Source organism: Canis aureus, chromosome 5 (assembly GCF_053574225.1).
Source record: "Canis aureus isolate CA01 chromosome 5, VMU_Caureus_v.1.0, whole genome shotgun sequence".
NCBI lineage: Eukaryota > Metazoa > Chordata > Mammalia > Carnivora > Canidae > Canis > Canis aureus.
The window spans coordinates 49,008,900-49,021,075 of NC_135615.1; the positions used below are offsets into that span (position 1 = coordinate 49,008,900).

Consider the following 12,176-nt stretch of genomic DNA (forward strand, 5'->3'; position numbering starts at 1 on the left):
AGATTTTTACGTGGCAACAGTTTTTTTTTTTTTTTTTCCAGCTAACTGGTGCAGACTGGACCAATACATTTTTTGCTGATTTCCCAGTTTTCTTTCCCTCAGAGTGGTCTTTGAAACATGGAGGGAACAGGGTATCTCACAACTCAACAGTGAGTGGTTGAGAGAAAATGAGGCCTGTAAGCCAGGACCCGTGAGGACTTTGACACGAGTAGGTGGCAGGGTGTACTCTTGGTAAGTTGAGCACAGAAAGAAGCAGATTTACGGGGTGTTGCTTCTTCCTACCCTCTCCTGAAATAGCATATTGGCTATAATGAGAAGGCCATTGGGAGGACACCATTGAGAATGCTAGTGGGCTCAAAAACTTCTGAGAAGAACAGGTGATGCATTTATTTAAATTTCACTGAGAAATTAATCTTCTGGTTTTTCAGAACTGTTGTTATTGATCAGTTTTTACATGCCTGAAATTCTTCGTATGGTCTCAAGTCTCAAAAGGAAAACCAGTGAACAAAGAGACAGATACACACACAGGCATGAGACTTGGTCAAGGTCAGCCCGGTCAGAACGTAAAGCATTAGAGAATACTTTACCACGTGGCACGTGCGGGTGAGTGAGTGTGTGTGTGTGTGTGTATGTGTGTGTATATTCACATACACACCTAATTTTAAAGAGGTATCTGTATCTTTAATTATAATTCAAATTATCAATAAATTAGTGATTTGAACACAAATCTGTCTGACTTCTAAGGCAACATGAATTGTATCATATCAATGTGTACCAGGCCCACAGGAATCTATCTAGAAGTGCATAAAGAGCTAAGTACCATAACATGGGGGCAGGTAAGGCCTCTCTGCTAACAAAGGAATGAAGTGAAAAAGGAAACAATATCTATCAATAAGTGATCTTGACAATAATAGCAATTGAATATTTGAATGCTGAGAGTCCTCTCAGTGAATAAGTAATCAGTATCTTTTTGGTGACAACACACTTTGGGGGATAAATTAATCTAGAAGTAATTTCCCCTACATACTACAGGTCAAGATGTGAAGCTCCAAACTGCCTTGTTGGCTGCAAACAGTGCCTTCTGCTTCTTTACCCTACTGACAGAAAAGGTATTAAAAACTTCTGTTCTAATACCGTTCTCCACTGAAAGGAGGCAGGACTCCTTGGAGCAATGCCTAATTCCAGGGCCAGGGCTGGGAAAATGCAAGATGAGCCTAGAGTATTAAGGGCAACTGAGGCACACAGAGGCTAAGGAACTTGCCCAAGTCACACAGCTAATAAAATTGCTCTTGAATTATATGTGGATGAGGCAATTTTAAAAGAGAGAGAAAAAAATTAACATCCAGAATGGTCCTGCACTCATACTATTGAACAAATGTCTTTATGTCATCACTCCTCTTTAAGGAAACAGAGAGTGGAAATCAGAGATGATGGATTCTGACTTACACAAGAAAAATCCCATGGAACTCTAATGGGGAGATTAAGTTGCAAAGAAAAACTATCAAATAAAATGTTTTAGGTTTATATATAACACGTAAACATTAGGACTTTCCCATTGTGACAGACTTTAGTAATGAACCAAACAACCCCAGCCCTAATCACCTGGCATGAAGAGGGCTTCCATTGCCACTTGGTGAAGTCTGTGGCTACATACAACAAAGTCAGTGAGCACACGAGGCAATTTTGGCAGGCCATCGATGATGTGAATGGGAACCTGAGGGTTTTCTGAGTTCTGCCACTCCATAGCTGTGAAACCTTGTTAAAATTCTTAACCACTTTGTGCTTGGGTTTGTCTGTTTGTAAAGGAAGAGACTTGGACCAGAGAGAGATCCCAGTGAGTCATCACATGTTTCTGTTTTTCTCACAATGAGGGAGTTGAATAAGCCTTAAGAAATTCATTGAGTGGTTAGTTTTAGGCTGATATGTTCCATCACATTGATGGGCTGTGTCTCAGCCAAGATGGCTGATTAGCTAATCAGGATCCTCCAGCTCTTGAGTGGACCTTAGGCCTGGATGGTTGTCAAATGGCCATATGTAAATGATGAATGAAGTGTCATACTGAAGATTGTTACTCTGAACCACTAGCCTAAGTTGTTAAAGATAAGGCAATGTGGATCATCTTTCCCCCCTCCCACCCTTCTTAGATTAAAATTCTGTGCCTTCCTCTGTCTTTCTCCCCTCTCCTCCCCCAATTTGGAAAATGCATTAATGTTTTTATCACATTCAGATTACTGGGAACACTATGAACATTATTGTATTTCACAGTCTGGTAATCCACAGAGAAGTTTTTTGTTTGTTTTAGCACAAACTTTTAAAAAATTTGAACCGATTACAGATTTACAGAAAAGTTGCAAATGGAGTATATAGAACTTTTTTCTTGGACCATTTGAAATACATGGTATGGTGTTTGTGGACGATCAGGCTATGATTTTCTAAATCATAAGATTGTTGTAAAGATCAAGTGGGTTAATATATGTAGGCAAAATAATGCTTCACCGCTTGACCCAATATAAAAAGGTAGGAAACTAGAAAGGACTTGTGAGGTTGGTTTGAAATTGGAGTGGCTGATGGTTTTTGATATATTAGAAATAGAAATATACATGTAACATATATTCCCTAGCTCTGTCCACTATAGGAGTCCAAAAGACCGAAGTACACTATCTAGTGCCCATATCTTGGTTTCCAATCCCATGCCCCACTGAAAGGACTCTAGGACTCCTTAGAGAAATAGGTGATTCCAGGGTTGGGCCAGGGAAAGTACAAGAGGAGCCCCAAACATCTTGTGCTTCATAAGCAAGAAAGTGCTCAAAGAATGATGGGAGTATATAAAGCCAGTTTGAGGGAGATGCTATTGGAAGAATTGGTGACATTAAAGCAATTATATCAATGGATTATAACCCATGAATAAAACTATGAGTCTTTCTGGAGATAAAGAATGAATGGATTGAGTGCTGGATGAATGACAGGGTCATTTTACCTAGTTTCAAAATATCTCCTTACGAAATACTTATGAACTACAAAGGAAAAAAAAGAGCAGTTTTACAGTGTAAAAGTCTTTCAGATTCCACCTTAGTCAAGTGATTCAAGTGAATGCCATCAGTAGTGGGACAAATGAAAACTGCATTATCTGATCAAATGCTTTAAAAAGGACACGGCTTCACTTCATCACTTGTACGATACTCCCGAATAAAAGAAATGAGGAAACCTTGGATAAATTCATAATGGCATTCTACAAGACAGTCTACAAAATAACTGGCCTATAATCTTCAAAATTGTCAATGTCATGAAAGTCAAGTACAGGTCGTGGACTTTTTCCAGATTAAAGATGACTGAAGAGATGTGACAGTTAATTGCGATGTGTGGTTTATAACTGGATTCTTCTACTATAAAGGACATTATTGGAACAACAGTCAAAACTTGAATGGGGTCTGAGGATTAGATGGTGGTAATGTATCCATGTGAATTTTCTGATTTTGATGGTTATATTGAGGTTATAGAGGAGAATGTCCTTGTTTGTAGGAAATAACATGCCTAATTCCTGAACTTGGGTGTATGTTGTCACTTTACCTGACAAATAAGATTTTGCAGATGTGATTAAGTTAATCTCTTGAGGGGCAGCCCCAGTGGCTCAGCAGTTTAGCGCCGCCTTCAGTCCAGGGCCCGGACTAAAATTTTTTAGCTAAATTAAATGCTTTAAGTTATATGGCAATTCTAGGTTTTAAAAAGGGTATTGGGGATCCCTGGGTGGCTCAACAGCTTAGAGCCTGCCTTTAGCCCAGGGCGTGATCCTGGAGTCCCGGGATCAAGTCTCACGTCGGGCTCCCTGCATGGAGCCTGCTTCTCCCCCTGCCTGTGTGTCTGCCTCTCTCTCTCTCTCTCTCTCTCTCTCTCTCTGTGTGTGTGTGTCTCATGAATAAATAAATAAAAATCTTTTTTAAAAAAAGTTAATCTTTTGAGATGGGAGATCATAAGGAATTATTCAGGAAGATCCTTATAAGAGAAAGAAGGAAGCAGGAGAGTCCGAGGAGATTGCTGATTGAAGCAGAGGTTGGAGTGATATGACTTCTGGAAGGGAGATGTAAACCAAAGAATGTGGGCAGCCTCCAGAAGCTGGACAAACAAGGAATGGATTCTCCCCTTGAGCCTCCAGAAGGAATGCAGCTCTGCTGACACCTGGATTTTAGTCCACTAAGACCCATTTTGGAATTAGTGCTCTTACTCCACAACAGTAAGAGAATAAATTTGCTTTGTGTCGTTAAACTTGAAATCATTTGTTACAGCAGCAATAGGGAACTAATAAAATACATGGGAACTGTTTAGAACGGTATCTGGTGCATCATTGGCACAATCGTTTGTTTCTTGTTGTTCTCATTTAGTCTTTTCAAAGCATTTGATTTAGTTTTCATAGGATTAAGAACTCTGTTTTCCATAACTTAGGCTTATTGTTTTATGTAATATTTGCCAACATCCCACATCTACAGCACAGGTGGTATAAACAGGTTATTGAATAAAGAGAATGGACTTTTTATAAGTCTGCTGCCTGGTCTCCATTTGCCCTTCCACTCATGCCCTGCTCTGGTCTCTGGAGGCTGATCACATAGACTGTATCATGGGCTTTCTTGCCCTTGACTCCCGTTGGCATCTACAGAGACAGTGGGCAAAAGATTGAGGGGAGAGAAAAGAGCAAAGTCAGGGTGTTTGTCTCCCCAGCTCCTGCCCTTCTGGCTCCTGTTGGGTGGCCTCCTCTGTGACTGGCTTGGTCTCTGCTAGTTTCTCCTTGCTCTTGCTCCTTCAGGTTTAGGGGTGGTAGCGGCTCACAGCTGTTGCTAGTGTCCGGTAATTCATCTTTTTTTTTTTGACAGTGCCACTGCAAGTTAATTGAACTCTCCTCAATGACCCACTTTGTGTGTACCATACTGTGTGGGTCATGACTAGCACAGTAAATACCCATAATTTCTATCACAGAGAGCACAAATACCTAGGAATGCTTTAAGGAAGGTCCTTGAGCTGCTTAGTAGCCATAAGTAGTGAGTACACCATGGGCACACAGAAAGAATGGACAGTTTTGGTCTAGCTACAAGCTCTGGTCAATAGCCTTCAGCCAAGGACCATCAGGAACATACCTGTAGCAGAACAAGTTGGTTTTAGTATGTGTTGCAGTGAAGGAGAAAGCACACTATGGGGCCTATGGTGACATCTCACAAGGAGGCGTTAGAAAGGACTTACAGGTACGATTGTGTTGGGTGATTTGAGGAGGGTTTATGACACCAGGGCTTTGCTCTGGCTTGGATACTGTGAAGAAGCAAGAGTAATCCTATGATTGTGTATCTCAGTAAAATGTATCTATAAGGAGGCCAGAATATACCGAGGATAAAGCTATAACTGGTAAAGTACCATCGATCACTCATATTAGCTGGGAGTGTGTGCAGGGGATTCTTTGGTATTTGGTGGTTTGCACATTATTTTTTATTTTGTCTGTGTTCAGACATGATCACAGAATGATCTTGTTTTTGTCTTGATCCATCTTGGTCACAGAGTAGCCTTGTCTGATGCTGACTTAGAAATTGTTTTTGTTCATCAGGAGAACACTAGGGCCTAGCAATCAGTGCCAGGACAACTTCTAGCAAATCCATAGAGCAGTCAGGAAATACTTTTCTCTTTCTCATCTTGTTTCATGAAGACTGAAGTATGATCTGCATCAAATCACCCAAACAGCTTATTAAAATGTAGATCCCAGGGCCCCACAGATCTATTGAATTAATATCTAGAGGTTGGGCTTGGAAGTCTGTATTTCTAATTGCTTGCTGCCTCATTCTGATGCACACCAGAATCTAAAGCCCACTGGTCTAAAAGAGAGATATCACAAACCCAGGTTTACAAACCTAGATTTACGGCAATAACTCTCAGTGTGAGGCACCAAGAACCAAACAAACTGTGTGTTTCAATTTTCATCAGCATCAAGTTCCAGCATCTTGGAATGATAGGATTTTTAACTCAGTGGAACCAGCCTTTGAATTTACAAGGTTATCTGTTCTTATACCTTGTGTGCCAGTTTTAGAAAAACTTCAACTAAAGAGGTCAACCTGTAAGTGACAGAAAAGAAGGGGCTGGTCATCTATTACCATAAATCAATAAAAGGTAGACACCAGTAGAAAGGCTGCTGCCACACAGATAAAAAAAAAAAAAATCCAACAACAATGAGGAATTGCTTCCAAAGTCAGTGAGAACATTCACAAGGGTAAACCAAAATTCCAGAGGCAGAGCTTTTCAAGATGCATGACTGAAATCCCATTTAACAAGGTAAACTACAGACCAGAAATGAGATGCCTTAGCTGTAAAATGTTTAGTCAGATTACTGCAGATAGAAACACAAAAATCTTCCTCAAAGGAACATTCTCAAGAGGGAATACAAAGAAAGCAGAAATGAAGAAGTTAATTTATTCTAAAACCACAACTAGGAAAATATTTGGCCTTTTCAAGTATCAGAGAAGGAGTACCAAAGTCTAACTAAGACAGAGCCTAATAATGAACTTGATGTTGAACCTGATTTTGAAGCATTAGTGAGATTTCCCTCTTAGGATGACAGGAGCAAGGAGACTGGAGGCTCAGACATGGCCACCAAGTCTAGTGGGGAACATGTTTTTTTCCCATTGAATTTTCCTGCTCTTCAGATGTGGGAGAACTGAGCTCACCGCAATCAAATAACCCCATCAAAGTTTTCCTAACAGGAAGTTATGAAATGAGTCTTCTTAGCCTGAATAATGTGTTTTCCCTTAAAGTCTATTTTGTCTGCAATCTCCACAGGCAGAGAGTCTGCATCTATAGCTCATTACCATTATTCTGATGATATTGTTACGTCTCATCAATTACTTGGGAGCAAGGTCAAATTTAGCAGCCAAATCTCCCCTTTGGTGAGGCCATCAAGAATATATCTATCACCTCCCTTCCCAAGGTCTACATCCCCTGCAAAAGCTTCTATACCCACATTCTCTCTCCCCTCTCTCCTCCCTCTGCTCCCTTTCTCCACCTCCTCATCCTGTCACAGTATTACTGATTACAAAATCCTGCCTGATTTAAGCTCTGATTCATTTATTCCTTTTCACTTTCATTTGAGAAAGGACAAGCAAGAATGGGTGAGAAAATCATGGAGGTATAAAGAAGCAGAAGAACCTTCATGTAAGAGAGAAGAGATCGTCTGCTTTTGTAAATAGATATTGTAAATGAGAGGTATGTGGTTCTCGTAGAATTGTAGTCCATGGGGAGGACCTTTTTGATTGAGACTATGATTATATAAGCCATACCACTGAGATTTATTTTAATTAAAGAAAGGAAAAACTTCCCAGCCAAGCAAACAAAACAAAAAGACAGAACAGCATATATATATATATATATTCTTTATTTCCAGAATTTGGCTTTGTTATCCAGCTGTCAGCCACTCGAAAGTTCTCAAAAATTGTGTCTGTTTCCTAACAAACTCACATGGAAAATCTACCCTGATGTATGTATCTTTAACTATAGGCTCAGGTTTTAGATTTCTTTATGAGAGCTTAGCTCAACCCCACAATTCATTTATTCAATTTACTTCCTAGAATTAATAAGGAAAAATTCAACTTCATAAACACAGCTGTACTGGCAAACAAACAAAATGAGATTAAAGGGACCTGTTTTGGGGATCCCTGGGTGGCGCAGCAGTTTGGCACCTGCCTTTGGCCCAGGGTGCGATCCTGGAGACCCGGGATGGAATCCCACGTCGGGCTCCCGGTGCATGGAGCCTGCTTCTCCCTCTGCCTGTGTCTTTGCCTCTCTCTCTCTCTCTCTCTCTCTCTGTGACTATCATAAATAAATAAAAATTAAAAAAAAAAAAGGGACCTGTTTCATCACTTTCCAGAGCATTTATGTTAACCTTTCTTCTGAATAGTTAGGGTTAAAAACCCACTCTTTTAAATTTGCTTTTTTCTTCTTGAGGTACTAAGCCTTGTGAAAATGCAAAACTTCCAGGAGATGTAGCACTTTAATAGCCTGCCACCAAACCCTGAATTTCTTTACATATTTGGAATCTGTGCTGTTAAGTGCATGTGTATAGGTTCAGAACCCTACATTCCTGGTAATTTTTAAAATATTGACCATCTTTATCCATAAAAATTTGTTTTGCCTTAAAAATTAATTTGTTTAATACAAAAAAACCACAATGGCCTTTTTAAATAAGAATTTCTTTCTTAAGTTTTTTCTAATCAGTTACCTTTTTATCTTTCTCTACCATTATGTTTTGCTGTCTCTTTTATACAACTGGATTTTAATTCTAATCTGAGCATCTCTGCCTTTTAGTGGTTGAGTTCAATCCTTTATATTTATTGTGATTATATACATTTTGTTTTATTTCCACCATATGATTTTTTGCTTTCATACTTTTACTTTGCTTGTTTCCCATTATATACCTTTCTCTCTTTTTTTGGAGAGTTCACATTATATTTATTCATATGATAAAATGTTGGAGCTTCATATTCTATCCACCACATTTCTTAAGAACTCTTTTCTATTTTATGTCCCTTTATCTTACTATCATTCACAATGACCCACTTTTGGAATTTGTTTTTCCTGTGTTTTCCTGTGATAGAAGTCCTTATTCCCGGAGGGTGACTGCTTCCACCAGGGAACACAGTAGTAGTCCCATTTTACTTTTAATTTGGCTGCCACTGGGTCACTTAGGGTTCCTCATGCCAAGAGACCAGTAGGCAAAGAAAGGACACACCAACCTTGCAAGGGTAACTCACACTGATCAGGAATAAATAGAACTGCTGTTATCTAATGGAAAAGAGGAAGACTATGTTTCACATTTACTGAGCAATTGAGGCATGTCTTGATACTGTACTGCCCAATTGAGGTGCTTAATGGATAAGTGCAATAGACACAACTTCAGAACGACATAGTGCTTAGAAACTTAGGCCTTCATGGCTTCCACCAGTTTAGTTACTAAGACCATTACAGGTACTAACCAAGGGTGAGGAGACTTTAGAATGGGTAGTAAAGAAAGGAGATGGTGAAAACTGGTTATGCTTTTAAAATTAGTTGCAGCAGTAAGATCTGCAAGCTTTCTCCACTAGTTCCCCTGTATGATTCCTTAGGAATTGAGACCAACCAGAATCCTGAGAGTGCTCTTCCCAAAAGGGACATGCTTTCCACAAAATGCAAATGTAAATGGATCTGGGCAGCTCAAGAGTGAAGTAGCATGGTGCTGATGTGTGCTGCTCAGAATCCCCACCTCTCATCTCCAATTCCAGGAATGAGACATTCTATCTTTGTGGCTTGATGTATTGGCTGCTGCTAGCTCACTTCTGGGTCTCTCTGGGGATTGTCTTTGGCCAAAGGGAACCATATTTCCCAGGTTTATGACCTCTTCTCAGGGGCGACTTGCATCTAGTGGCTGGTTGATATTGGGATATAAGGGCCCAGTTTTGTTGTCTCAATTTGGTATATTCTTGAAGATCATCCCCTAATTCCAAAAGTCCTTATGAGATCAACTGGCTGCTCTGTTGCGACTGTATCACTGTATTTCCTTCTGCCTGAATCCTTTCACATCCTCAAATGTGTTCCTTAGGTTACTCTCTAATCAACCTCCGGTATGCAAATCTCTATCTCAAAATCTTGTTCCAGGAGATTCCACCTAAGACATCTTTTGAAATAATAACTTCTACTATTGTAGGTTACTGAGTACTTACCCTTCTGTTTTTGTACCTCTATTTTGAATTATAACCTCACCTTCGGTGGAAACCTTCCTGTGAAAATCCAGTGTGGCCTAAGCTGTAAAAGTGCCATTCCATAGAGATTTTCTGTTCACTTCTATCAGCTACTCTAGAGATATCACTGTCCCAGGACTAATTTTTATGTAAATTTCCAATCATGACAATTCCCAAACCATGACAGAAGTGTACATTCTAACTTTGATACAACATGAGGCAGAGGCCTGAGATTTTCTTTTTTCTCAGAACAATTTTTTTTCCTTTTCCATAGCCCAGAATAGCAAACTTCATCATTTATTTCTCTTATAAGGTGGGCAGATCTTTTTTCTAGGCCCCTCATTACCAAGGCTATATTTTGAGTATTGCAGCTCGTGAAGAGATATTAGCTCTCAGTCAGTGTCTCATTGAACTCATAACCTCATATCCTGGCCTATGCGTTAAAACCCAAACTACTAGCTATTACTGAATTTGATAACCACTCATGGGGAAGCTTCGGGATCGGATCCTAAACTCATTGCTCTTCATTTCAGCCACCTTGAGATTTCCATTTTTTTTTGGAAATTGATATGCATGAATACGATTTTTAATATATTGACAGAATCTGAAACGATTGTAAAGTAGCTAAATGTTTCCTGGAGACAGGTGTTAGGAAGAAATGGAAATCATGAAAGCACTGATCTTGAAACTGACATGAAGGAAATGACACAAATGAGAAGGAAATGAAAAAAAAGATCATCTCTTTCATGCTTAGGTCAAGCCCTGATTGCCTAGGCATTAACATGGTAAAAACTGATCTAGAATCCTAGTGGACTTCAAGTAGCTCCCTGATAAGACTGTGAGTTCCTTAAGGACGGGAACTGTGTCTTGTTTCCTATTATATTCCTAGCATCTAGTGCATGCCTGGCACATACTAGATGTTCAGTGGATACTTGTCAACTAAATGCATAAGTCAGCAATAAAGCAATGCCATGCAAAAATGATAAGATGTTTAAAAATACACAAGAATAAAGCATCAACACTGGTCTAAGAAGATTATAAAAAAATAGGAAAAGAAAATGAGCTGAGTTATAATCCTTTCCAGTGTTCCTCCAACAAATGTTATTGAATCTGGACTGTGCTAGGCATGGAGAATGTGATGGTGAGAAAATAAAGACATGTTGTCTGCCCATGTAGAGTTCTGGGGGAGGCAGACTTTAAATTAAAACCAAAAAAGTTAGTATGAAGACTGAGGTGACCAAATGTTCTGTTATCTCAGGAAAATCTCTCTTCCTGCATGTTGTCTCAGTGTAATTATTCATAGTCCCCTCATTCACTATCAGAAGTGTCTGAGCTTGTATGGCCATCCTGGCTATGACTGGAGGGTATATGGAATTAGCAAAGGCACAACAGAGAATCAGCTACTCAGAAAGTAGAAGAAAGGCAAGACTGTCCTGAAAAATGGTAGGTGGGACTCACAGGTATGTGATTGTGGAGGGGTGCCAGGAGGGGAGAGCCTGCCAGGCAGATAGAATAGTATGTGCAAAGTAGGGTACATCAAAGAATCAACAGGAGGCCTGTCTGGTAAGAATATCAAGGGCAAGAGGTAACCTAGAAGGATAGATGGCATCAGGCCATATAGACCTGTGGAATCTTATGAATTTTGGAATTTTGTTCTTTTATCCTTTAATCAAGGATGGAGGTGGGGGAAGTAGGGGATTTCACATTCAAAAGGATTCCCTTTGGCTGCAGTGTGGAAAACAGATTTGAGAAATTTCAGGAAGCTACTTGGGAGACTACTGCACTAGTCCAGTTAAGACATGGTGGTAGCTTGAAATAGAATGGTGGTAGAGATGAAGAGAATTAAATGGATTTGAGATGAATGTAGAAGAAATGAACAGAACTTGGAGAAGAATTGGCTACAGAGAAAGGAGAATAGGGAAGCATCTAGAATAGATTCCTGGTTTATGCACCTATGATTTACTAGGTGAGGGAATGCAGCTAGTATTAAGAATGGCAGATCTATCCATCCGTGCATTTGCCTCTTCAAGGAACCAGCATTCTCTGACATTGGTGTATGGCAGACACTGTGAGTAATAACAAAGGTGTTTATTATGAAATCTAACACGAGGAGTATAAATACACACATATCTGTTTAACAGTTGTTATACTTTCAGCTGCTAGTAATAGAAAACCAGAAAATTCAAGTCAAAATCACTTAAACAATGAAAACATTTATAAGTCCTAAAAATGGGGAGCTCCGGCTTGGCAGATTTGTTGGCCTTAATGACGTCAAGGATGTTAGTTCTCTCTGCCTTTCTACTCTGCTCTCATTAGTTGACTTTTCCTTCACTAGTACCTTTTGTTATATAACTGTTATCCCGGCTTCAAGCACATAGAGCCATGACAGTGTGAATCAGCTGCAGAATGACGATTTTGCTCATGCATCTCTTTTTTTAAAGC

At 39.6% G+C, this 12,176-nt stretch overlaps 1 protein-coding gene and 1 long non-coding RNA gene across 25 annotated transcripts in view; one reads left to right on the plus strand and one right to left on the minus strand.

Annotated features, from left to right (window-relative positions):
- Positions 1 to 12,176, plus strand: part of LOC144314148 (uncharacterized) — a 145,307-nt gene that overhangs the window by 35,019 nt on the left and 98,112 nt on the right. For 2 of the 20 annotated variants that reach the window (XM_077897945.1, XM_077897946.1), the window contains exon 3: positions 7,119 to 7,227. The exons of the other annotated variants lie outside the window; for them this stretch is intronic. The gene's annotated coding sequence lies outside the window, so the exon portion shown is untranslated. The remainder of the gene's footprint in view (positions 1 to 7,118; positions 7,228 to 12,176) is intronic. 20 annotated transcript variants of the gene reach the window in all.
- LOC144314150 (uncharacterized) overlaps positions 1 to 12,176 on the minus strand; it is a 33,955-nt gene that overhangs the window by 19,664 nt on the left and 2,115 nt on the right. The gene's annotated exons all lie outside the window — the stretch shown is intronic.